We start from the raw sequence: 25,553 nt of genomic DNA, 5'->3' as shown, positions 1-25,553 counted from the left end.
TAATAGCTCTTTCTCGATTCTGTGGGTGGGGGTGCATGGACGCTCTTAGTTGGTGGAGCGATTTGTCTGGTTAAATCCGATAATGAACGAGACTCCTCTGTGATAACAAGTTACTCAACCCCGGCTGTGAGGATTGTGTTGACCAGACTCTTGGATAGTGAGACTGGACTTGTAGGTGAGGGCCTGCTAGTGAGCTGACCCTCTAAAAAATTATATGCGAGGGTCTGCAGGTGAGCTGAATCTGTAAAAGATTTTAGGTGCAGGCCTGCTGGTGAGCTGAATCTGTAAAAGATTTTAGGTGCGGGCCTACTGGTGAGCTGACCCTCTAAAAGATTTTAGGTGTGGCCCTGCTGATGAGATGACCCTGTAAAACATTATATGCGAGGGCCTTCTGGTGATCTGCCCCTGTAAAAGATTTTTGGTGCGGGCCTGCTTGTGAGCTGAGCCTGTAAAAGATTTTAGGTGCGGCCCTGCTGGTGAGCTGACCCTGTAAAACATTATATGCGACGAATAAGCATGTTGATATGATGGAAGAGGAGGAGGAGGAGGAGAAAAGGAAGATTCAACCATATACCCTTGTTTGTGGTGGAAGGGGTGCATGGTAATACAGTGTATTCAGTACATTATAAACAACACATTTAAAGTGCCTTTATGTTCAGCCGCTTTCCTCTGGTGGAGTCGAGAAGTCATGGTCAATCCAGGCCTTGTTCATTTTTATAAGAGTCAACCTGTCAGCATTTTCAGTTGACAGGCGGATACGCTTATCTGTTATAATGCCACCAGCAGCACTAAATACCCGCTCAGACAAAATGCTGGTGGCACAGCAGACCAGCACCTCCAAGGCGTAGAGTGCCAGTTTGTGCCACGTGTCCAGCTTGGACATCCAATAGTTGTAAGGCACTGAGGGATCATTGAGGACGCTGACACGGTCTGCTACTGTATGTACGCCTTCACCGTCTTCCAAAAATTTTCCCTCCTTGTGACACTAGGCCACACATCAGGGTGAGGGTGCTGGCGGGGTGTCATGAAACTGTCCCAGGCTTTGGATAATGTTGCCCTGCCTCTGTTGGTACTGCTGTGTGTTCCCCTTGTCTCCCCTCCTCGGTTGGCCAAGGAAGTACAGACTCTGCCGCCAGCGTTGTCAGATGGAAATTTTTGGAGCAATTTTTCAACAAGGATCTTCTGGTATTGCACCATTTAGATCGTCCTCTCCACCGGAGGAATGAGAGATGAGAAGTTCTCTTTGTAGCGGGGGTCGAGAATGGTGAACAATCAGTAATCCGTGTTGTCTAAAATGCGTATAACGCGCGGGTCTCTGTCAAGGCAGCCTAACATGAAGTCAGCCATGTGTGCCAGAGTACCAACAGGCAAGACTTCGCTGTCGTCATCAGGAGGATCACTCTCAATCTCCTCATCCTCTCCCTCCTCTTCTGCCCACCCATGCTGAACAGATGGAATTAAACTTCCATGGGTACTACCCTCTGTAGAGGAGGCAACCATCTCCTGCTCCTCCTCCTCCTCTTCATCGTCCAATTCGCGCTGAGAAGACGAACTGAGAGTGGTCTGGCTATCACCCTGTGTAATGTCTTCCGGCATTTCCACCTCTTCCACATGCAAAGCGTCGTTCTTAATTGTGAGCAGCGAGCTTTTGAGTAGACACAGAAGTTTGATGGTTACGCTGATTATAGCGTTATCGCCGCTCACCATCTGTGTTAATTCCTCAAAGTTTCTTAAAACCTTACAGAGGTCAGACATCCATGCCCACTCCTTGCTTGTGAATAGCGGAAGCTGACTGGAAAGGCGACGACCATGTAGCAGCTGGTATTCCACTACTGCCATCTGCTGCTCACAAAGCCTGGCCAACATGTGGAACGTGGAGTTCCAGCGCGTGCTCACGTCGAACAACAGCCGGTGAGCTGGCAATTTCAAGCGCTGCTGCAGCGTTGACAGACCGGCTGAAGCTGTCGACGACTTGCAGAAATGTGCACACGCGCGGCACACCTTCACCAGTAGCTCAGGCAAATTGGGGTAGGTTTTGAGAAACCGCTGAACCATTAAGTTTAAGATGTGGGCTAAGCATGGGATGTGTGTGAGCTTGCCGAGCTCCAAAGCCGCCACCAAGTTACGGCCATTATCATACTCAACCATGCCTGGTTCTAGGTTGAGTGGCTAGAGCCACAGCTCAGTCTGGTCTCTTATCCCCTGCCACAGCTCTGCGGCGGTGTGCTGTTTGTCCCTTAATCATATCAGCTTCAGCACAGCCTGTTACTGCTTCCCCACTGCAGTGCTACACTGCTTCCAGCTACCGACTGATGACTAACTGGTGCTGCACGCGGATAATTCGGAGGTGGAAGAGGAGGCGGAGGAGGAGAAGTGGGGGTTGGTGCCACTAACGTAGGTGCTGGCGGAAACCCTGATGGAAGTAGGGCCCGCAATCCTTGGCGTCGGTAGCACCTATGCCATCCCAGTAGCAAAAATCGAACAGGAAAAATCCAGCTTCCCAGATGTGGATCCTTACTCATGACAACGAACACCTGACTTAAATAGAAGCAAATAGTATTAAATTGTATTCACCTGACTTAAATAGAAGCAAAAGTAACAGTGTCAGGTGTAAGCAATTAACACAAACTACACCTCAGCAACTGTTTCCAAGTAACAGCATTAAAGAAAAAAGAAAACACATATATTGCACTTAAAAATACAAGAGAAACAGAGTAAGAATCAGTAATGTAATATAAGATCATGTTTGCGATTAAGACCTTTTGGAACTCTAGAATCCATACTAAAAATCCAAAAGGATTCCCTATTTAGAAGTAGCCTTCTGTGGTCCCCGCCTCGTTTAGGGAAGTTAACCCTTTCCAAACCCTGTACTTGTAGACCCATAGTGTCTCCATCATGACATACCGCATAGTGTAGACTGACTGCTGATACATTTCTAGTTCTAGGATGTGGAATATTATAATATCAGAAAATAGACTTGGACTGACTTCCTGATAATTGGTGCACGACGGGCAGTACATTTAACCCTTAAAAGTTCAATATCTGTCCACTGTTCATCAGCACAAAGTACAGGTAAATGCTTTTTAATAATATGACAGATTTGTGGATACTCAAGGCTATAATTCGTGACAAAAACCGGAGTGGATTGTTTTTCTCTTCTATTGCCATAAACAGCTTCACTCTTCGTGATTTTAGGAAAGATCAAATCCACACGTGGTTTAGATGAAACATATTTCTTAGCCTGATTTAAAGACCGGCCTGAATAATATTGCAATAAAAAACGGTTGGCAACAGCATTCCTCTCTTTTGAAAAAGCCCTATCATCAGAACAATTGCGTCTAGCGCTTATCTACTCACCCATGGGTATGTTATGAATAACATGTGGGGGATGACATGATGTTGCAAGAAGAGTGGTGTTGCCGGCGGTTTCCTTGCAATATGTGTGAGTAATCACCTTAGATGTACTTACGTCACCTGTGAGAAGAAGATCTAGAAACGGGATGGTGGAAGCATCAAAATGCGGAGCGAAATTGCGGACGTGTGAATGGAGCCTAAGTGTGTTATTATTGTGATATTCTCCAAACAGTGGTATAGTCGGCTGTTCTCCTGACCATATAAATAACAAGTCGTCAATATAACAACCGTACCACTGCAGGGACGCTCCCCAAGGATTGTCAGAAGAGAACAAATCATTGTGCTCCCACCATGCCATGTAAATATTTGCCATGGAGGGCGAGAATTTTGCCCCCATAGATACACCGGTGCTCTGCAAGAAGAAACGGGGATTAAACATAAAAACATTATGCTTAAGCAAGAAAAAAGCCACATTCAAAATGTAATCCTGAAAAGCAGGACTAAAATCAGAATATATGTTAAGAAACCACTTTAGGGAAACAATAGCTAGATTATGAGGAATATATAGAGAGGTTACATCTGCTGTGATCCAAACAAACCCAGGCTGCCATACAAAATGATAAAAAGACTGTAAAACTGTTCTGGTATCCAAAAGGAAACCTGGAATCGCTTGGACCAAGGGCTGCAAAATACTATCGACCCATGCAGATAGTCTCTCAGTGAAAGACCCAATACCTGCCACAATAGGACGCATGGATGGTGGAAAACCACCCTTATGAACTTTTGGCAATGAATGGAAAATGGGAATAATAGGATGAGGAACATAAATATCATCCACCTGCTTTTGATTCATAAAACCGTTTTCTATGCCAAAGGACGAAAGGGATAGTAATTCTTGTTGGTATTGTAAAGTTGGGTCATGGTTCAGTTCAAAATAAGTGTCAGTATCCTCCAACATACAGTAGAAAGATTCTGAGACCTATATATTACCCGATCCATAACAACAACTGACCCGCCTTTATCGACCTGCTTAATTATAACATCATTCATATTCTCCAATTCCATAAGCGCAATTGTTATGCGGCTTGTTCGGACTTGACGTTCGCACTGCGTTATCCAATCGCAGGTAAACGCGATTGAACAGGATAAGTCACATTTCTTCAGAGATTGGACGGAATTGCTGAATATAAGAAATATTCATAAGTTCCTGGAAGGAAAAAGAGGCCACATTAAGATACAATGATGTAGAGCACGAATTAGAAGAAGGAACATGTACATCATCTGACATATCAGCATTAGAAAAATGCTTTTTTAGGGTAAGATTACGGGCTATTCTATTGACATCAATGATGGTATGATTAAAATCACTCGCTCCCGGCCTCCACAACATTCACCCAGTGTGCCGTCCCTGGCAGAATGCACTTGTCCATGTGTCTGTGGTTAAGTGGATCTTCCCAGTAACTGCGTTGGTCAGGGCAGGTGTGATGTTACGGGACACATGTTGGTGTAAGGCGGGCACGGCACACCTTGCAAAATAGTGGCGGCTGGGGACTGCGTAACGCGGGACGGCCGCTGACATGAGGCTGCAGAAGGCCTCAGTGTCCACAAGCTTAAATGGCAATATTTCCAGGGCCAGTTTTTTGGAAAGCTGCGCATTTAGTGCTATGGCCTGTGGGTGGGTGGCAGGGTATTTGCGCTTGCGTTCAAATGCCTGGGGTAAGGACATTTGTATGCTGCTCTGGGACATGGAAGTGGACGTGGTCGTTGATGGTGCTTGCGAAGGTCCAGGTGCAGGGCGGGAGGCATCTGAGACTGCGCCTTTGACACGGGGTTGGCCAGCACGTAACACAGGGGAAGAGGAGGCAGTGGTGTGACCCGCAGACACAGATTGTGGACCCAGGCATTCGGTCCACCTATTACGGTGCTTTGATGCCATGTGGCGGATCATGCTGGTGGTGGTGAGGTTGCTAGTGTTCATGCCCCTGCTCATTTTTGTATGGCACAGGTTGCAAATTACAATACTTTTGTCGTCTGCACTTTCCTAAAAAAAGCGCCAGACTGCGGAACACCTACCCCTTGGCAAGGGAGATTTCCACAAGGGTGTGCTCCAGGGAACAGTTGCAGGCCTGTTTGGTGTGGCCCGCCTACTCCCTTTTGCCACCCCACTGCCTCTTCCAGCCTGTTGCGGTGCAGCAGATCCTTCCCCCTCTGTATTGCTGTCTTCGCTCGGCTTTCCACCTTCCCAGGTTGGGTCAGTGACTTCATCGTCCACCACCTCCTCTTTCACTTCTTCACTCTGCTCCTCCTCCTGACTTGTTGACCTAACCACTGCCTCAGTGAACGACAACTGTGTCTCATCTTCTTCATCAACCTCTTGAGAAAGTTATTGCCATTGAGCAATTGGCAACTGTGTCTCATCATCATCCACCTCATTAAACAGTAATTGCCGTTCCCCACCGTCATCTTCTTGTGATTGTGAATGCTCAAGAGTTTGGGAATCAGGGCACAAGATCTGTCCCTCTTCAAGCGTGCTTGGCGAGAGGGCCAAATCAAGGAATGGCGCTGAAAAGAGCTCCTCGGAATATCCGAGTGTGGGATCACTTGTTTGCCCAAACTCTCCATGGTGGGAGGAAAGAGGATCAGGGTGAGGATTGGGTTGAGCAGACTCTTGGCTACTGAGACTGGACTTGGTGGAAGACAGGGTGGTGCTTAAGCGACTGGAAGCATTATCTGCTGCAATCCAACCGACCACCTGGTCGCACTGGTATGACTTCAAGAGTGGTGTCCTGCGGCTCCCTGCAAACTGGGACATGAAGCTAGGTATCGTGGATGATTGTTTATCTTGTGCTCTGGCAGCAGGCACAGTTTCACCGCTCCCAGGGCCACAGCCTCTGCATGCACCATCAGCATCACGGCCACTGTGCCATCCCTTACTGCTCGCCTTTATCATATTAAATGTTATATATGATTGAAAGTCTGTCACACGTACAGTAGCGTAGGATTTGTAAGTGTATGCAAAAACAAATTTAAAAAGGTATTGGTGATATGGAAACATCACACAGGAGATATCCCGCAGATAATGTCAATGCTGTCACCAGCGGCTAATGAAAAATTACAGTGAATGTCACAGGTGTTTGGGATGAGGAAACATACGGGAGAGGTACCACCAGTAATGTCACTGTCCACAGCGTCTACGCAAAAAAGTACACTGTATGTCACTAATAAAATATTTTAGCGCACACGTTACACTGCAGATGTGGCCCTGGTAAGGTCACTGTCAGAAGCGGACACCGTCTATTGAAAAAGTACACTGTATGTCACAGATATTTTTTGGATGCGCACACTTTACACTGGAGATGTGGCGCGGATAATTTAACTGTCCGCAGCAGACACCGTCTATGGAAAAAGTACACTGGATGTCACTGATATTTCCAGTCAGAAAACCAGTCAGTATCTGGTGTGGCCACCATTTCTCACGCAGTGCAACACATCTCATCGCATAGAGTTGATCAGGTTGTTGATTGTGGCCTGTGAAATGTTGGTCCACTCCTCTTCAATCGCTGTGCGAAGTTGCATAATTTTGGCAGGAACTGGAACACGCTGTCGTATACGCCGATCCAGAGCATCCCAAACATGCTCAATGGGTGACATGTCCGGTGAGTATGCTGGCCATGCAAGAACTGGGATGTATTCAGCTTCCAGGAATTGTGTACAGATCCTTGCAATATGGGGCCTTGCATTATCATGCTGCAACATGAGGTGATGGTCGTGGATGAATGGCACAACAGTGGGCCTCAGGATCTCATCACGGTATCTCTGTACATTCAAAATGGCATCAATAAAATGCAACTGTGTTCTAGTCCGTAACATATGCCTGCCCATACCATAACCGCACTGCCACCATCGGCCACTCGATCCACAACATTGACATCAGCAAACCGCTCACCCACACACGCTGTCATCTGCCCTGAACAATGAAAACCGGGACTCATCCGTGAACAGAACGCCTCTCCAATGTGCCAGACGCCATCGAATGTGAGCATTTGCCCACTCAAGTCGGTTACGACGATGAACTGCAGTCAGGTCCAGACCCCGATGAGGACGACGAGCATGCAGATGAGCTTCCCTGAGACGGTTTCTGACAGTTTGTGCAGAAATTCTTTGGTTATGCAAACCAATTGTTGCTGCAGCTGTCCAGGTGGCTGGTCTCAGATGATCATGGAGGTGAACAAGCTGGATGTGGAGGTCCTGGACTGGGGTGGTTACACGTGGTCTGCGGTTGTGAGGCCGGTTCGATGTACTGGCAAATTCTCTGAAACGCCTTTGGAGACGCTTATGGTAGAGAAATGAACATTCATTGCATGGCAACAGCTCTGGTAGACATTCCTGCAGTCAGCATGCCAATTGCACGCTCCCTCAAATGTTGCGACATCTGTGGCATTGTGCTGTGTGATCAAACTGCACATTTCAGAGTGGACTTTTATTGTGGGAAGTCTAAGGCACACGTGCAATATTCATGCTGTCTAATAAGCACCTTGATATGCCACACCTGTAAGGTGGGATGCATTATCTCGGCAAAGGAGAAGTGCCCACTAACACAGATTTAGACAGATTTGTGAACAATATTTGAGAGTAATGGGTCTTTTGTGTATGTAGAAAATGTTTCAGAGCTTTGAGTTCAGCTCATGCAAAATGGGAGCAAAACCAAAAGTGTTGCGTTTATATTTTTGCTCAGTGTAATATATTATATATTCTAAATATACAAACCGGATTCCAAAAAAGTTGGGACACTATACAAATCGTGAATAAAAACTGAATGCAATGATGTGGAGGTGACAACTTCTAATATTTTATTCAGAATAGAACATAAATCACGGAACAAAAGTTTAAACTGAGAAAATGTACCATTTTAAGGGAAAAATATGTTGAATTAGAATTTCATGGTGTCAACAAATCCCCAAAAAGTTGGGACAAGGCCATTTTCACCACTGCGTGGCATCTCCCCTTCTTCTTACAACACTCAACAGACGTCTGGGGACCGAGGAGACCAGTTTCTCAAGTTTAGAGATAGGAATGCTCTCCCATTCTTGTCTAATACAGGCCTCTAACTGTTCAATCGTCTTGGGCCTTCTTTGTTGCACCTTCCTCTTTATGATGCGCCAAATGTTCTCTATAGGTGAAAGATCTGGACTGCAGACTGGCCATTTCAGTACCCGGATCCTTCTCCTACGCAGCCATGATGTTGTGATTGATGCAGAATGTGGTCTGGCATTATCTTGTTGAAAAATGCAGGGTCTTCCCTGAAAGAGATGACGTCTGGATGGGAGCATATGTTGTTCTAGAACCTGAATATATTTTTCTGCATTGATGGTGCCTTTCCAGACATGCAAGCTGCCCATGCCACACGCACTCATGCAACCCCATACCATCAGAGATGCAGGCTTCTAAACTGAGCGTTGATAACAACTTGGGTTGTCCTTGTCCTCTTTGGTCCGGATGACATGGCGTCCCAGATTTCCAAAAAGAACTTTGAATCGTGACTCGTCTGACCACAGAACAGTCTTCCATTTTGCCACACTCCATTTTAAATGATCCCTGGCCCAGTGAAAACGCCTGAGCTTGTGGATCTTGCTTAGAAATGGCTTCTTCTTTGCACTGTAGAGTTTCAGCTGGCAACGGCGGATGGCACGGTGGATTGTGTTCACTGACAATGGTTTCTGGAAGTATTCCTGAGCCCATTCTGTGATTTCCTTTACAGTAGCATTCCTGTTTGTGGTGCAGTGTCGTTTAAGGGCCCGGAGATCACGGGCATCCAGTATTGTTTTACGGCCTTGACCCTTACGCACAGAGATTGTTCCAGATTCTCTGAATCTTCGGATGATGTTATGCACAGTTGATGATGATAGATGCAAAGTCTTTGCAATTTTTCGCTGGGTAACACCTTTCTGATATTGCTCCACTATCTTTCTGCGCAACATTGTGGGAATTGGTGATCCTCTACCCATCTTGGCTTCTGAGAAACACTGCCACTCTGAGAAGCTCTTTTTATACCCAATCATGTTGCCAATTGACCTAATTAGTGTTAATTGGTCTTCCAGCTCTTCGTTATGCTCAAATTTACTTTTTCCAGCCTCTTATTGCTACTTGTCCCAACTTTTTGGGGATTTGTTGACACCGTGAAAATTGGAATCAACATATTTTTCCTTTAAAATGATACATTAACTCGGATTAAACGTTTGATCTGTCATCTACGTTCTATTACAAATAAAATATTGACATTTGCCATCTCCACATCATTGCATTCAGTTTTTATTCACAATTTGTTTAGTGTCCCAACTTTTTTGGAATCCAGTTTGTATAATAATATATGTAAATATATTATGGCTAAAAACTTAAATATATATATATATATATATATTTAAAATAAATGTAGCCTCTATTTCTGAAAAGTTTCTGCTGGGATTTAAACTCATAACCTACATTCGAGCCAAGAACCTTAACCACTACGCTATACAGCTACATGTTAACCTGCAGTGAAATATGAAATTATACTTCTGCTCTATAGGAATACTAACTACATGACAAGCTACTATGAGGTTTTTCTGATACAGCTTATCAATCAGCTTTATGGCTGAGTGGTTAAAGTCCTTGCCTCTAATGTAGAAGGGTGTGAGTTCAAATCCTGGCATAAACTTTTCAGAAATAGAGGCTAAATTGGATTTAAATACACTGACTCAAGCATCACACACGAGGTATTCAGCCGAACACTGCGATGTGCTGAGCATCGTGATGCTTGAGCCAAACTGGTGTTCGGCCAAGCATGCTCTCTCAACACTAGTAGAGAGTTAATAGTTTGACTGAAGGAGAGCTTGTCCTTCCAATAACACAACACTTTATTTGGGCCAGGTGACAGTATGGCTGGGATCCAGGACATTGAGGCCGGTGTTTGCTACTAAGGTCTCATGCACACGAACGTGTGTATTTTGCGATTCGCAAAAAATACAGATGACATCCGTGTGCATTACGTATTTTTCAGAACGGAACAGCTGGCCCCTAATAGTACAGTACTATCCTTGTCCGTAATGCGGACAATAATAGGACATGTTCTATTTTTTAGAAAACAAATATGGACATATGGAAACGGAATGCACACAGAATAACTTTAGTTTTTTTTTGCGGATCCATTGAAGTAAATGGTTCCATATACGGTCCACAAAAAAAACTGAATGGCCAGGGAAAGAAAATACGTTCGTGTGCATGAGGCCTAGGGGTCCATGCACACGTTCAGGATTCATCCGCAGGTGTTCGCAGGCAAATCCGTGTGGTCAATCCGCATCAATTGGTGCAGATTTGCATGTGAATTTGGGGCAGATTTTCCGCATGCGGATTTTACTAAGTGAATGGAGAAAGTCCGGTCAGGAAAAATAAAATAAATTGACATGCTCCGAATTTTAAAATCCACACCTCAGTTCAAAATCCGCGTGGAAAAAAATCTGCATCGTGGGCATTGAGAATTTCAAATTCTCATAGAATAAAATGTACATGACCTACAGTGCGGATTTTCCGCACGCAAACCCGCGCAGAAAATCCGCACGCAATCCTGATCGTGTGCATTTAGCCTAACAGAACAAAGTTTAGGAATTTGGTGAAAGCAGACCTGCATGCTAATAGCACCATTAATGTAACAAACCTTTAGGCCTCTTTCACACGGGCGTTGCGGGAAAATGTGCGGGTGCGTTACGGGAACACCCGCGATTTTTCCGCGCGAGTGCAAAACATTGTAATGCGTTTTGCACTCGCGTGAGAAAAATCGCGCATGTTTGGTACCCAAACCCGAACTTCTTCACAGAAGTTCGGGCTTGGGTTAGGTGTTCTGTAGATTGTATTATTTTCCCTTATAACATAGTTATAAGGGAAAATAATAGCATTCTGAATACAAAATGCATAGTAAAATAGCGCTGGAGGGGTTAAAAAATAAATAAATAATAATTTAACTCACCTTAGTCCACTTGATCGCGATGCCCCGGCATCTCCTTCTGTCTCCTTTACTGAACAGGACCTGTGGTGAGCATTCATTACAGGTCAAGGACCTGTGGTGACGTCACTCCGGTCATCATATGATCCATCACCATGGTAAAAGATCATGTGATGGATCATGTGATGACCGGAGTGACATCACCACAGGTCCTTGACCTGTAATGAATGCTCACCACAGGTCCTGTTCAGTAAAGGAGACAGAAGGAGATGCCGGGCATCGCGATCAAGTGAACTTAAGGTGAGTTAAATAATTTTATTTATTTTTTTTAACCCCTCCAGCGCTATTTTACTATGCATTCTGTAATCAGAATGCTATTATTTTCCCTTATAACCATGTTATAAGGGAAAATAATAATGATCGGGTCTCCATCCCGATCGTCTCCTAGCAACCGTGCGTGAAAATCGCACCGCATCCGCACTTGCTTGCGGATGCTTGCGATTTTCATGCAACCCCATTCACTTCTATGGGGCCTGCGTTGCGTGAAAAACGCAGAATATAGAGCATGCTGCGATTTTCACGCAATGCACAAGTGATGCGTGATGCGGTATTCAGTGCGGGTGCAATGCGTTCAACTCACGCATCGCATCCGGGCGGAATACTCGCCCGTGTGAAATGGGCCTTACTCCTGTACTGCGCACGTTTCCCGATTGTTATTGTCTGGAGCACTAGGATGCATTGTTTGAGGTGTTACTGGCTGGCACCTTCTAAATGCTAATTAAACACAACGGGGCTGATTTATTAATCCTGTAGGAAGTCGAATGTTGTGCCAAATTTATCACAGTGACTCAGGCTGGATGGTAAATTTCGTGCACATCAAAACACCGACTAAATACTTTGCTCAAAAATTTTGGAACAGTTTTGTTGCATAATGTCACATCTTAAGGCTACTTTCACACTAGCGTTGTTTAAATCCGGCGTTCAATTCCAACACCGGAACTGCCCGCCGGATCCGGAAAAAAGTGTGAAAACGGATTACATTTGAATCCTGATCAGGATTTTGATCACAATGAAAAAATGCATTGGAAAAAACGGATCCGCCATTTATGGACTTTAACTTTTTTTTTCACATTTTTCGGGTTTAACATGCAAAAGCCGGATCCGGTTTGACTGAACACACAGCGCCGGATCCGGCGTTAATGCAAGTCAATGGGAAAAAGACCGGATCCGGCGTTCGGTCAAAGTGTTCATGATTTTTGGCCGGAGGTAAAAATACAACATGCTACGGTTTTCTGAAAAGCCTGATCAGTCAAAAGACTGAACTGAAGACATCCTGATGCATCCTGAACGGATTACTCTCCATTCAGAGTTTATTAGGATAAAACTGATCAGTTCTTTTCCGGATTTGAGCCCCTAGGACGGAACCCAGCGCCGGAAAAGAAAAACGCTAGTGTGAAAGTACCCTAAGCCGTGCGTCAATTCTGCTAAACCCTGTGCCCTTGTTGAACTGGAAAACTGAAACAGGCGAGCTAGCTACAGCGGATTGTTTGCTGTGGCTCTTTGCATAAACTCGATACAACATCATGATCCAGAAATGTGCCAAATCAAGGTCTAGGTGTTATCACACTAGCTTAATTAAAGGGGAGCTGTCCCCTCTCCTGACATATCTGTTTTAGTAACAACTGGCATTCCCCATGTGATAACAATTCTGGAGCATCTATTCTTATGGCTATATGTTGTGCCATCCCTTTATTATTCCTGCTAGAAGTTATGAACGAATTAGTAGCAGTTTGCAATGAATGTCCAGAAGGGTGTTACCAGTTGGGGGTGTTTCCCTGCATAGTCTACCACTAACCAACTAGTGCTGCAAATGTCAGACTGTGCAAGGACACATCCCCATCTGGTAACACCCTTCTGGACCTTCATTGCAAACTTCTAGCACTGCATTCATAACTTCTTGCAGGAATAATAAAGGAATGGCATATCACATAGTCATAAGAATAGATGCCCCAGAATTGTTATTACATGGGGAATGCAAGTAGTTACTAAAACAGACATGTCAGGAGAAGTTACAGGTCCCGTTTTAAGTCTGCCTAACATTTTAAAATTTTTATTTAACCACCTCAGCCCCCAGTGCTTAAACACCCTGAAAGACCAGGCCACTTTTTACACTTCTGACCTACACTACTTTCACCGTTTATTGCTCGGTCATGCAACTTACCACCCAAATGAATTTTACCTCCTTTTCTTCTCACTAATAGAGCTTTCATTTGGTGGTATTTCATTGCTGCTGACATTTTTACTTTTTTTGTTATTAATCGAAATTTAACGATTTTTTTGCAAAAAAATGACATTTTTCACTTTCAGTTGTAAAATTTTGCAAAAAAAACGACATCCATATATAAATTTTGCTCTAAATTTATTGTTCTACATGTCTTTGATTAAAAAAAAATGTTTGGGTAAAAAAAAAATGGTTTGGGTAAAAGTTATAGCGTTTACAAACTATGGTACAAAAATGTGAATTTCCGCTTTTTGAAGCAGCTCTGACTTTCTGAGCACCTGTCATGTTTCCTGAGGTTCTACAATGGCCAGACAGTACAAACACCCCACAAATGACCCCATTTCGGAAAATACACACCCTAAGGTATTCGCTGATGGGCATAGTGAGTTCATAGAACTTTTTATTTTTTGTCACAAGTTAGCGGAAAATGATGATTTTTTTTTTTTTTTTTTTTTTTTCTTACAAAGTCTCATATTCCACTAACTTGTGACAAAAAATAAAAACTTCCATGAACTCACTATGCCCATCACGAAATACCTTGGGGTCTCTTCTTTCCAAAATGGGGTCACTTGTGGGGTAGTTATACTGCCCTGGCATTCTAGGGGCCCAAATGTGTGGTAAGGAGTTTGAAATCAAATTCTGTAAAAAATGACGAGTGAAATCCGAAAGGTGCTCTTTGGAATGTGGGCCCCTTTGCCCACCTAGGCTGCAAAAAAGTGTCACACATCTGGTATCTCCGTATTCAGTAGAAGTTGGGGAATGTGTTTTGGGGTGTCATTTTACATATACCCATGCTGGGTGAGATAAATATCTTGGTCAAATGCCAACTTTGTATAAAAAAATGGGAAAAGTTGTCTTTTGCCAAGATATTTCTCTCACCCAGCATGGGTATATGTAAAAAGACACCCCAAAACACATTCCCCACCTTCTCCTGAGTACGGAGATACCAGATGTGTGACACTTTTTTGCAGCCTAGATGGGCAAAGGGGCCCACATTCCAAAGAGCACCTTTCGAATTTCACTCGTCATTTTTTACAGAATTTGATTTCAAACTCCTTACCACACATTTGGGCCCCTAGAATGCCAGGGCAGTATAACTACCCCACAAGTGACCCCATTTTGGAAAGAAGAGACCCCAGGGTATTCGCTGATGGGCATAGTGAGTTCATGGAAGTTTTTATTTTTTGTCACAAGTTAGTGGAATATGAGACTTTGTATGAAAAAAAAAAAAAAAAAAAATCATCATTTTCCACTAACTTGTGACAAAAAATAAAAAATTCTAGGAACTCGCCATGCCCCTCACGGAATACCTTGGGGTGTCTTCTTTCCAAAATGGGGTCACTTGTGGGGTAGTTATACTGCCCTGGCATTTTCCAGGGGCCCTAATGTGTGGTAAGTAGGTAAATGACCAGTGAAATCCGAAAGGTGCTCTTTGGAATGTGGGCCCCTTTGCCCACCTAGGCTGCAAAAAAGTGTCACACATCTGGTATCGCCGTATTCAGGAGACGTTGGGGAATGTGTTTTGGGGTGTCTTTTTACATATACCCATGCTGGGTGAGATAAATATCTTGGTCAAATGCCAACTTTGTATAAAAAAATGGGAAAAGTTGTCTTTTGCCAAGATATTTCTCTCACCCAGCATGGGTATATGTAAAATGACACCCCAAAACACATTCTCCACCTTCTCCTGAGTACGGAGATACCAGATGTGTGACACTTTTTTGCAGCCTAGGTGGGCAAAGGGGCCCATATTCCAAAGAGCACCTTTCGGATTTCACTCGTCATTTTTTTACAGAATTTGATTTCAAACTCCTTACCACACATTTGGGCCCCTAGAATGCCAGGGCAGTATAACTACCCCACAAGTGACCCCATTTTGGAAAGAAGAGACCCCAGGGTATTCGCTGATGGGCATAGTGAGTTCATGGAAGTTTTTATTTTTTGTCACAAGTTAGTGGAATATGAGACTTTGTATGAAAAAAAAAAAAAAAAAAAAAATCATCATTTTCCACTAACTTGTGACAAAAAATAAAAATTCTAGGAACTCGCCATGCCCCTCACGGAATACCTTGGGGTGTCTTCTTTCCAAAATGGGGTCACTTGTGGGGTAGTTATACTGCCCTGGCATTTTCCAGGGGCCCTAATGTGTGGTAAGTAGGTAAATGACCAGTGAAATCCGAAAGGTGCTCTTTGGAATGTGGGCCCCTTTGCCCACCTAGGCTGCAAAAAAGTGTCACACATCTGGTATCGCCGTATTCAGGAGACGTTGGGGAATGTGTTTTGGGGTGTCTTTTTACATATACCCATGCTGGGTGAGAGAAATATCTTGGCAAAAGACAACTTTTTCCATTTTTTTATACAAAGTTGGCATTTGACCAAGATATTTATCTCACCCAGCATGGGTATATGTAAAATGACACCCCAAAACACATTCCCCAACTTCTCCTGAGTACGGCGATACCAGATGTGTGACACTTTTTTGCAGCCTAGATGCGCAAAGGGGCCCAAATTCCTTTTAGGAGGGCATTTTTAGACATTTGGATACCAGACTTCTTCTCACGCTTTGGGGCCCCTAGAATGCCAGGGCAGTATAAATACCCCACATGTGACCCCATTTTGGAAAGAAGACACCCCAAGGTATTCAATGAGGGGCATGGCGAGTTCATAGAAATTTTTTTTTTTTGGCACAAGTTAGCGGAAATTGATATTTTTTATTTTTTTCTCACAAAGTCTCCCGTTCCGCTAACTTGGGACAAAAATTTCAATCTTTCATGGACTCAATATGCCCCTCACGGAATACCTGGGGGTGTCTTCTTTCCGAAATGGGGTCACATGTGGGGTATTTATACTGCCCTGGCATTCTAGGGGCCCTAAAGCGTGAGAAGAAGTCTGGAATATAAATGTCTAAAAAATTTTACGCATTTGGATTCCGTGAGGGGTATGGTGAGTTCATGTGAGATTTTATTTTTTGTCACAAGTTAGTGGAATATGTGACTTTGTAAGAAAAAAAAAAAAATTCCGCTAACTTGGGCCAAAAAAAAGACTGAATGCAGCCTTACAGAGGGGGGGGGGGGGGGGGGATCAATGACAGGGGGGTGATCAATGACAGGGGGGGTGATCAATGACAGGGGGGTGATCAGGGAGTCTATATGGGGTGATCACCCAACTGTCATTGATCACCCCCCTGTAAGGCTGCATTCAGACGTCCGTATGATTTTTACGGATCCGATCAGTCTATCAGTGGATCCGTAAAAATCATGCGGACATCTGAATGGAGCTTTACAGGGGGGTGATCAATGACAGAGGGGTAATCAATGACAGGGGGGTGATCAGGGAGTCTATATGGGGTGATCACCACAGTCATTGATCACTCCCCTGTAAGGCTGCATTCAGACGTCCGTATGATTTTTACGGATCCGATCAGTCTATCAGTGGATCCGTAAAAATCATGCGGACATCTGAATGGAGCTTTACAGGGGGGTGATCAATGACAGAGGGGTAATCAATGACAGGGGGGTGATCAGGGAGTCTATATGGGGTGATCACCACAGTCATTGATCACTCCCCTGTAAGGCTGCATTCAGACGTCCGTATGATTTTTACGGATCCGATCAGTCTATCAGTGGATCCGTAAAAATCATGCGGACATCTGAATGGAGCTTTACAGGGGGGTGATCAATGACAGAGGGGTAATCAATGACAGGGGGGTGATCAGGGAGTCTATATGGGGTGATCACCACAGTCATTGATCACTCCCCTGTAAGGCTGCATTCAGACGTCCGTATGATTTTTACGGATCCGATCAGTCTATCAGTGGATCCGTAAAAATCATGCGGACATCTGAATGGAGCTTTACAGGGGGGTGATCAATGACAGAGGGGTAATCAATGACAGGGGGGTGATCAGGGAGTCTATATGGGGTGATCACCACAGTCATTGATCACTCCCCTGTAAGGCTGCATTCAGACGTCCGTATGATTTTTACGGATCCGATCAGTCTATCAGTGGATCCGTAAAAATCATGCGGACATCTGAATGGAGCTTTACAGGGGGGTGATCAATGACAGGGGGGTAATCAATGACAGGGGGGTGATCAGGGAGTCTATATGGGGTGATCACCACAGTCATTGATCACTCCCCTGTAAGGCTCCATTCAGACGTCCGTATGATTTTTACGGATCCGATCAGTCTATCAGTGGATCCGTAAAAATCATGCGGACATCTGAATGGAGCTTTACAGGGGGGTGATCAATGACAGAGGGGTAATCAATGACAGGGGGGTGATCAGGGAGTCTATATGGGGTGATCACCACAGTCATTGATCACTCCCCTGTAAGGCTGCATTCAGACGTCCGTATGATTTTTACGGATCCGATCAGTCTATCAGTGGATCCGTAAAAATCATGCGGACATCTGAATGGAGCTTTACAGGGGGGTGATCAATGACAGGGGGGTGATCAGGGAGTCTATATGGGGTGATCACCTCCGTCATTTATCACTCCCCTGTAAGGCTGCATTCAGACGTCCGTATGATTTTTACGGATCCGATCAGTCTATCAGTGGATCCGTAAAAATCATGCGGACATCTGAATGGAGCTTTACAGGGGGTTGATCAATGACAGGGGGGTAATCAATGACAGGGGGGTGATCAGGGAGTCTATATGGGGTGATCAGGGGTGATCAAGGGCTAATAAGGGGTTAATAAGTGACGGGGGGGGGGGGGTGTAGTGTAGTGGTGCTTGGTGCAACATATTACTGAGCTGCCTGTGTCCTCTGGTGGTCGATCCAAACAAAGGGGACCACCAGAGGACCAGGTAGCAGGTATATTAGACGCTGTTATCAAAACAGCGTCTAATATACCTGTTAGGGGTTAAAAAAATCACATCTCCAGCCTGCCAGCGAACGATCGCCGCTGGCAGGCTGGAGATCCACTCGCTTACCTTCCGATCCTGTGAACGCGCGCGCCTGTGTGCGCGCGTTCACAGGAAATCTCGCGTCTCGCGAGAGGACGCACCGGCGCGTCCACCCAGAACAACAGGACCGCCGCAAAGACGCAATCCTGCGTACGGCGGTCCTGAGGTGGTTAAAGCTATTGTAAAGCATATACTGTATTTTTCACGTTATAAGACACACTTTTACCCCAAAAAAAGTGTGTGTGGGGGGGGGGGTGGCCGCGCGTCTTATAAAGCGAATACTAGTGAGCGCTTCCATATGGAAGCGGTCACTAATATCCATTAGGTGCTGGGAACGGGGAGCGAAGCGCCGCAAGCGCTTGTATTACTCACCCTCCCCGTCTTCATTCCTGCGGCCGGCGCTTCACTGTCCTGACCGCGTACAGTGTCAGGACATAGTGCGTGCACTATTATCTGACGCTGCACACAGTCAATTGACAGAGCAGCGCAGGCCGGGAAAACGGGGAGCGCGACTTCTGCCGGAGGTGGAGAGGAGCAACGGCGCAGGATAGGTAAGAGGAGTTTTTTATTTTAATCTGATTTGAAGTCTGATGGGGGTCTGACAAGGTGGGCTAATCCTAGGTCTGATGGGGTCTGACAGGGTGGGCTGATCTGAGGTCTGATGGGGGTCTGACATAGAGGGCTAATGTGATATCCTGATAAGGGTGTCAGATGTGATGTCCTGATATGGGGGCCTGATCTGATGTCCTGATATTTATGGGGGTCTAATCTGACCGTGTTTAATATGAGGTCTGATGAAAAAAAAAAAAATCTTATTTTCCTCCCCTTAAACCTGGAGTGCGTCTTATCATCGGGTGCATCTTATAAAGTGAAAAATGTGGTAATTTATTTTTGTAATATACTTTTTCCCCATTTTGCTTACTAAATTGGCACTGGAAGTTCAGGTGTCTATAGTGCCCTGGAATCCATACACTAGTATATGTCAGCACTGTACTGGTGTATGGATTCCACTGCTGGGCCGCCGTGAGTGCTGTACTGGTGTATGGATTCCACTGCTGGGCCGCAGTGAGTGCTGTACTGGTGTATGGATTCCACTGCTGGGCCGCAGTGAGTGCTGTACTGGTGTATGGATTCCACTGCTGGGCCGCAGTGAGTGCTGTACTGGTGTATGGATTCCACTGCTGGGCCGCCGTGAGTGCTGTACTGGTGTATGGATTCCACTGCTGGGCCGCAGTGAGTGCTGTACTGGTGTATGGATTCCACTGCTGGGCCGCCGTGAGTGCTGTACTGGTGTATGGATTCCACTGCTGGGCCGCAGTGAGTGCTGTACTGGTGTATGGATTCCACTGCTGGGCCGCCGTGAGTGCTGTACTGGTGTATGGATTCCACTGCTGGGCCGCCGTGAGTGCTGTACTGGTGTATGGATTCCACTGCTGGGCCGCAGTGAGTGCTGTACTGGTGTATGGATTCCACTGCTGGGCCGCAGTGAGTGCTGTACTGGTGTATGGATTCCACTGCTGGGCCGCCGTGAGTGCTGTACTGGCGTATGGATTCCACTGCTGGGCCGCAGTGAGTGCTGTACTGGTGTATGGATTCCACTGCTGGGCCGCAGTGAGTGCTGTACTGGTGTATGGATTCCACTGCTGGGCCGCCGTGAGTGCTGTACTGGTGTATGGATTCCACTGCTGGGCCGCCGTGAGTGCTGTACTGGTGTATGGATTCCACTGCTGGGCCGCCGTGAGTGCTGTACTGGTGTATGGATTCCACTGCTGGGCCGCCGTGAGTGCTGTACTGGTGTATGGATTCCACTGCTGGGCCGCAGTGAGTGCTGTACTGGTGTATGGATTCCACTGCTGGGCCGCAGTGAGTGCTGTACTGGTGTATGGATTCCACTGCTGGGCCGCAGTGAGTGCTGTACTGGTGTATGGATTCCACTGCTGGGCCGCAGTGAGTGCTGTACTGGTGTATGGATTCCACTGCTGGGCCGCAGTGAGTGCTGTACTGGTGTATGGATTCCACTGCTGGGCCGCAGTAAGTGTTGTACTGGTGTATGGATTCCACTGCTGGGCCGCAGTGAGTGCTGTACTGGTGTATGGATTCCACTGCTGGGCCGCAGTGAGTGCTGTACTGGTGTATGGATTCCACTGCTGGGCCGCAGTAAGTGCTGTACTGGTGTATGGAGTTTTTTTTTTAAATTCTTTTTATTGAGCATATAAATACATCAGGTGTATGGAGTTTAATCGCAGGTAGAGCGTCACAGCCAGGGAGAAAAAAAGCTCACCTTCTCCCTGGCTGTGACTCTGCTGTGATTGGACCGTGCTACAGCCAGGGAGAAGGAGACGCCCACTGAGAAACAGGGCAGTCTCCTTCCATGTACCGATGCTATTCATTAGCATACCAGGCGGCAAAAGTGAACAGGGGACACAGCGGGCGAACGGAGCTGCGCCCAGACAAACTAGTAAGCGATATTACATTCCTGCACTATGCCCTACATAACCTGCTAGTTATTTCATAATGTCCAGACCCATGAAAGGTCCTCTTTAACGTTTATTGATAATACAGGGGTGGGTCCTCGAGAATAATTTATTGTGGGGGGCCCATTGAACCCAAGTCCGACACTGAGTCCGGGTAGCATGATATAGAGTAGGAGGAGATGAGCAAATTTTAAAATTTGTAATTTATACTAAGGATGAGCAAATCGATTCTACTGGTTTGGAATTGATCCTAAATTCCCAAAAAGTTCAGATTCTAACTAACCCAAATTTGCTGTGATTTGTTTTGGGAGAGAGAGAGCCTAGTATGTGTAGTACGCATGCATTTTGGCCGGTCAATGCCACCCGAGGTTTCCAGGAAAGGTATTCAAATTAGCTTTGAATGAGGAAGCATACCCTCCAGGCCAGTGTTCTTCAACCCCAGTCCTCAGGGCCCACCTGACAATCATGATTTGAGAATATCCCACAGAATGAATGCCTGTGGTCCGTCCTGCTCCATTGATATAGCCTGCTTAATACTAAGGAAATCCTGAAAACACGACCTGCAGGTGGGCTTTGAGAACTGGAGTTGAGGAACACTACCCCAGACAACGCATTGTTTAAAAAATTCAGCAAACCTGAAATCTTAAAAAGTTAACTCATCTGTAATTTATTCATTTAAATCACTGTTCTTTCTGAACTCAGTTGTGTCCATGGGAGGTGTTATCAGTGATTAAAAGCATTCTCTTTGTAAGTGTGTATACAAAGATCACCTAAAACATATATCAATCTGGTCAGCACCTCCTGCATGCCACCTTCAGATGGACCTGCATTTTTGTTGGGGACCGGTTCTTTTTCAAAAAAATCCCTAAAATAGTCTGGTAAATGAGCCTGCACCTCCTTTTACCACCATGACATTTACAAGTCTAATATAGCTCCTAGCTCAATGCTTACTTATTTACTTATTTGCCCCAGTTCAAGCACAAGTCCTCCCAGCATATGTACTAGGACTGGGAGCCATTTTATGGTTGCTCCTGGCATTATAGTTAGATCTCCCAACCCCCATACCCACCGCCACCCCCCTCCTGCACTTTTCTATCTCAAGCATCTGTTTTATGTAAAGAGGTTCTCCAGCTGACCATTTGGACTGGTGGCAGACTCTTCCTCTCAAGTCCTGACCAGATGTCTACCTGAGTCTTCCTGTTCAGCTGCATACTGTAAATGCAGCTGAACAGGAAGACTCAGGAACACATCTGGTGCAGTAACCACTTCTGTCTACTACATAGTGGACATAGCTGTGTAGTTCTGGTGCCTACTTCTGGAAAAAAAAAGCTACTAAGGAACAGCTTGAATATGGCTGATGGACAAGAGTGGTGCTGTTTTTGGAAAAGTCCTTTTTCTTCTAATCCTGGACAGCCCCTGTAATTCAAAGTCACTATAGGTTGCAACATTATGGACAAAATGTTGATCTTTTGCTTTGGACTTCCCTTTGTTTCTAAGCCACATTGTTAAATGGAAGCGGAAACACAATTATAAATAGTGAGAGGCTTGCACTATGGGAAAAAAAGCAAAGGTCAAAAAGAGTTGACTGCATAAAGTATCTGTTCATTACTTTCCTTGCAAGTCAAAGCTTGTATTAGGTTAGAAGCATCCTAGGGACCTCGTTCTTCTAGTTGTATTTTACAAGAACACAAGGAAGTATGATAGAAGGGAGTAGAGAGACATTGTGTTATTTTATCATAATCACATACATCATGTTCCCACATGATACAAAAATATGAAAGAAGCCGTGGCAGAGGATTATGTGATGCTATAAACACAAATCTTGCAACACAAGTCTGCCCAGGATTATGGATCTTACGTACTTCTAATGTGTCTTTTGACCAAAATATGTTTATGAAATAATATCATATGTCAATTGTTATACATTAGAGATGAGTTAATCGAAGCCGACGAAATGGAATTCGTTCCGAATTTCAGGAAAAGTTCGATATGCACAAAATGCGAATTTCCTCGCGCTTCGTGGTAACGAATCACATTTTTTCCTAAAATGGCTGCTGCACGTGTGAGGACATGGAGAAAGGAACTCTGGGAAGGCGGGATCACCCATAATGCCATGCATGCAGCCAATCAGTGGCCAGCCAGTCCTGTGATGTCACAGTCCTATAAATAGCGGCAGCCATCTTAGATTCTGCCATTTACCAGTGTACTTAACGCAGAGACAGACGTCTGCAGGCGCTAGGGACAGTGATAGAAAAAATGTCATTGTGCTAAAAAAAAAAGATTTACAAGTGCAGGGAAAGATTATTCAAGGTGTAGGGAAAGGATAGGGAGGAATCATTCCACAGCATTTCTGTTGAACAGGGTTCATTAGGGGAGGTGACAGCCTGGGTAATAGGAACATTCCTATTACACCTTGCTGCACTGACTGGGGATTACATGCACAGTTGTGAAGACATGAGCAAAATCATATCAGATGACAATGTAAAGGCTCTTAGCAGATAGTAGCAGGGTATTGGCGTGTAGTAACGCAACTCTGGGGTGTTACAACAGGAGTTGGACCGCCTCCTCCATCTGGTATTGATGACCTATCCTGAGGATAGGCCATCAATATCAAAATCCCAGGGTCACCAACTACGAAAACATGTTTATGGGATAATATCGTACATCAGTTGTTGTGCTTCATGCAATAGTACTCGCATTTCATAATACTGTCACACAGTGACTTAGCTATATTATTAGATAATTACAGGGCATTATTCCTTGATCAGAATTTGTAGTAGTAATAATAGTAAAAACGAACAATAAATACTATGCATAGATAAGCTGTTTCTTTTCTTAAAGGGGTATTTCAGTCTTACCAAGTGACGGCTTGTCACTAAAATATTTTCTCTCTTGCTGATCAATTGGGGTACCAGAGGTTAGTACATTGCTAGAAGGATGTAGAGCACCATGACTCCTTCTAATAATCAGTACAGTAGTGCATATCACATAAGTAAATATATCTAGCTTATGGTAGAGGGGTTTAATGCCTGGAGACATTAACACGGGAATAGTGCAAATAGATACAAGATTTAGAAAGCTTGATCTCACGTGACGTTTGGGCAATACATTCGGCAGGACCTTCTGCATCGCTGTACTTATGCATCCGTGTGCCATTTACTGACATTGAAGAAAAAATAATACCATGGTTATGTTGAAAAAGATACTCAACTGTGTTTTTAAACGCAGTCGAGGTAAAGATATCCCTATATATCTGCCAAACCTGCCAAATGGGCACTCGGTTGGTATACAGTATGTTTAGCTAATGATAGCCTATGGCCAAACATGTACGGTATGTCAGCAAAAATGTTCCAGTATATACTGTACATGGAGGCACAATGTGAACCTAGCTGTTACGCTAGGTCTACACGACGACATTTGTCGCGCGACATTTTGTTGCACTAATGTCGCGCGACAATTTTTATAATGGCAGTCTATGGTGTCGCACTGCAACATGCAACATGCTGCGACGCAACAGTCGCAGAAAATCCATTCGAGATGGATTTTTCTGCGACTGTTGCGTCGCAGTCGCAGCATGTTGCAGTGCGACACCATAGACTGCCATTATAGAAATTGTTGCGCGACAAATGTTGCAGTGTAGTTGTGCCCTATCTGTCGCTCGACAAATGTCGTCGTGTAGACCTAGCCTTAAGGAAAAGATTTAAAGAACCTTTAAAAGGGTTGCTTACCCCTGCAGGCCTTTGTGATAGACACCCCAGCGTGACCAGAACTACGAGTGACTCATACTTACCTGATCTCTGCCGCTGGGTTCCAGCTCTTTCGCTCCCAACCTGCCTCTGCAGATTGTCAATCTTCCCACATCACCATCCAGTTTGATGCGGGTCACGTGGCTGATGCAGCCAATGACTGGCCGCAGCAATGAAGTGTTCACCTGGGATCAATACTGAATAATCCACAATAAGGTGTATCATATGGTATGCATCATGTGACCCAGAGACATGACTCATGAGGGACATATCCCTGCTGTGGCCAGTCACTCACTGCAGCGGGCCCATGATCCCCGTAAAACCAGACACTGACAGTGAAAATATAATCACATCTGGCCCTGTCAAGCAAAGTGGAGAGGGCGCGGCAGTTGCCAAGAGAGCAGAACAGATGCCTTCAGCTGCCAAGCGCACATGTAACAGGTCAGTCAGTTTCATAGGTACAAATCTGCTGACAGATGCCCTTTAGGGTCCATTGACACATCCGCAAGTGTTTTGCAGTCCGCCAATTGCGGATCTGCAAAACACGGACACTGGCCATGTGTGTTCTGCATTTTGCGGATCGCGCATGGACGGTCCTGTGATAGTAATGTCTAGTCTTGTCCAAGAATAGGACATGCTCTATCTTTTTTGCGGGGCCACGGTACTACGGATGCAGACAACACACAGTGTGCTGTCCGCATCTTTTGCGAAATGGATGCGGACCCATTCATACAGATGTGTGAATTAACCCTTAAACAGGCGTGTACATAGCTCACATCTTCTACTGTGACACTCACTTCTTCAGTATTC

At 45.1% G+C, this 25,553-nt stretch overlaps 1 protein-coding gene across 1 annotated transcript in view; it reads left to right on the top strand.

Annotated features, from left to right (window-relative positions):
- PRKAG2 (protein kinase AMP-activated non-catalytic subunit gamma 2) overlaps positions 1–25,553 on the top strand; it is a 415,068-nt gene that overhangs the window by 147,937 nt on the left and 241,578 nt on the right. The window lies entirely within an intron of this gene.

The sequence above is a fragment of the Bufo bufo genome, chromosome 5, assembly GCF_905171765.1.
Source record: "Bufo bufo chromosome 5, aBufBuf1.1, whole genome shotgun sequence".
In the NCBI taxonomy this organism is placed as follows: domain Eukaryota; kingdom Metazoa; phylum Chordata; class Amphibia; order Anura; family Bufonidae; genus Bufo; species Bufo bufo.
Note: the sequence above shows the minus strand (reverse complement) of the source record. Positions and strands in the feature narration are given on the sequence as shown.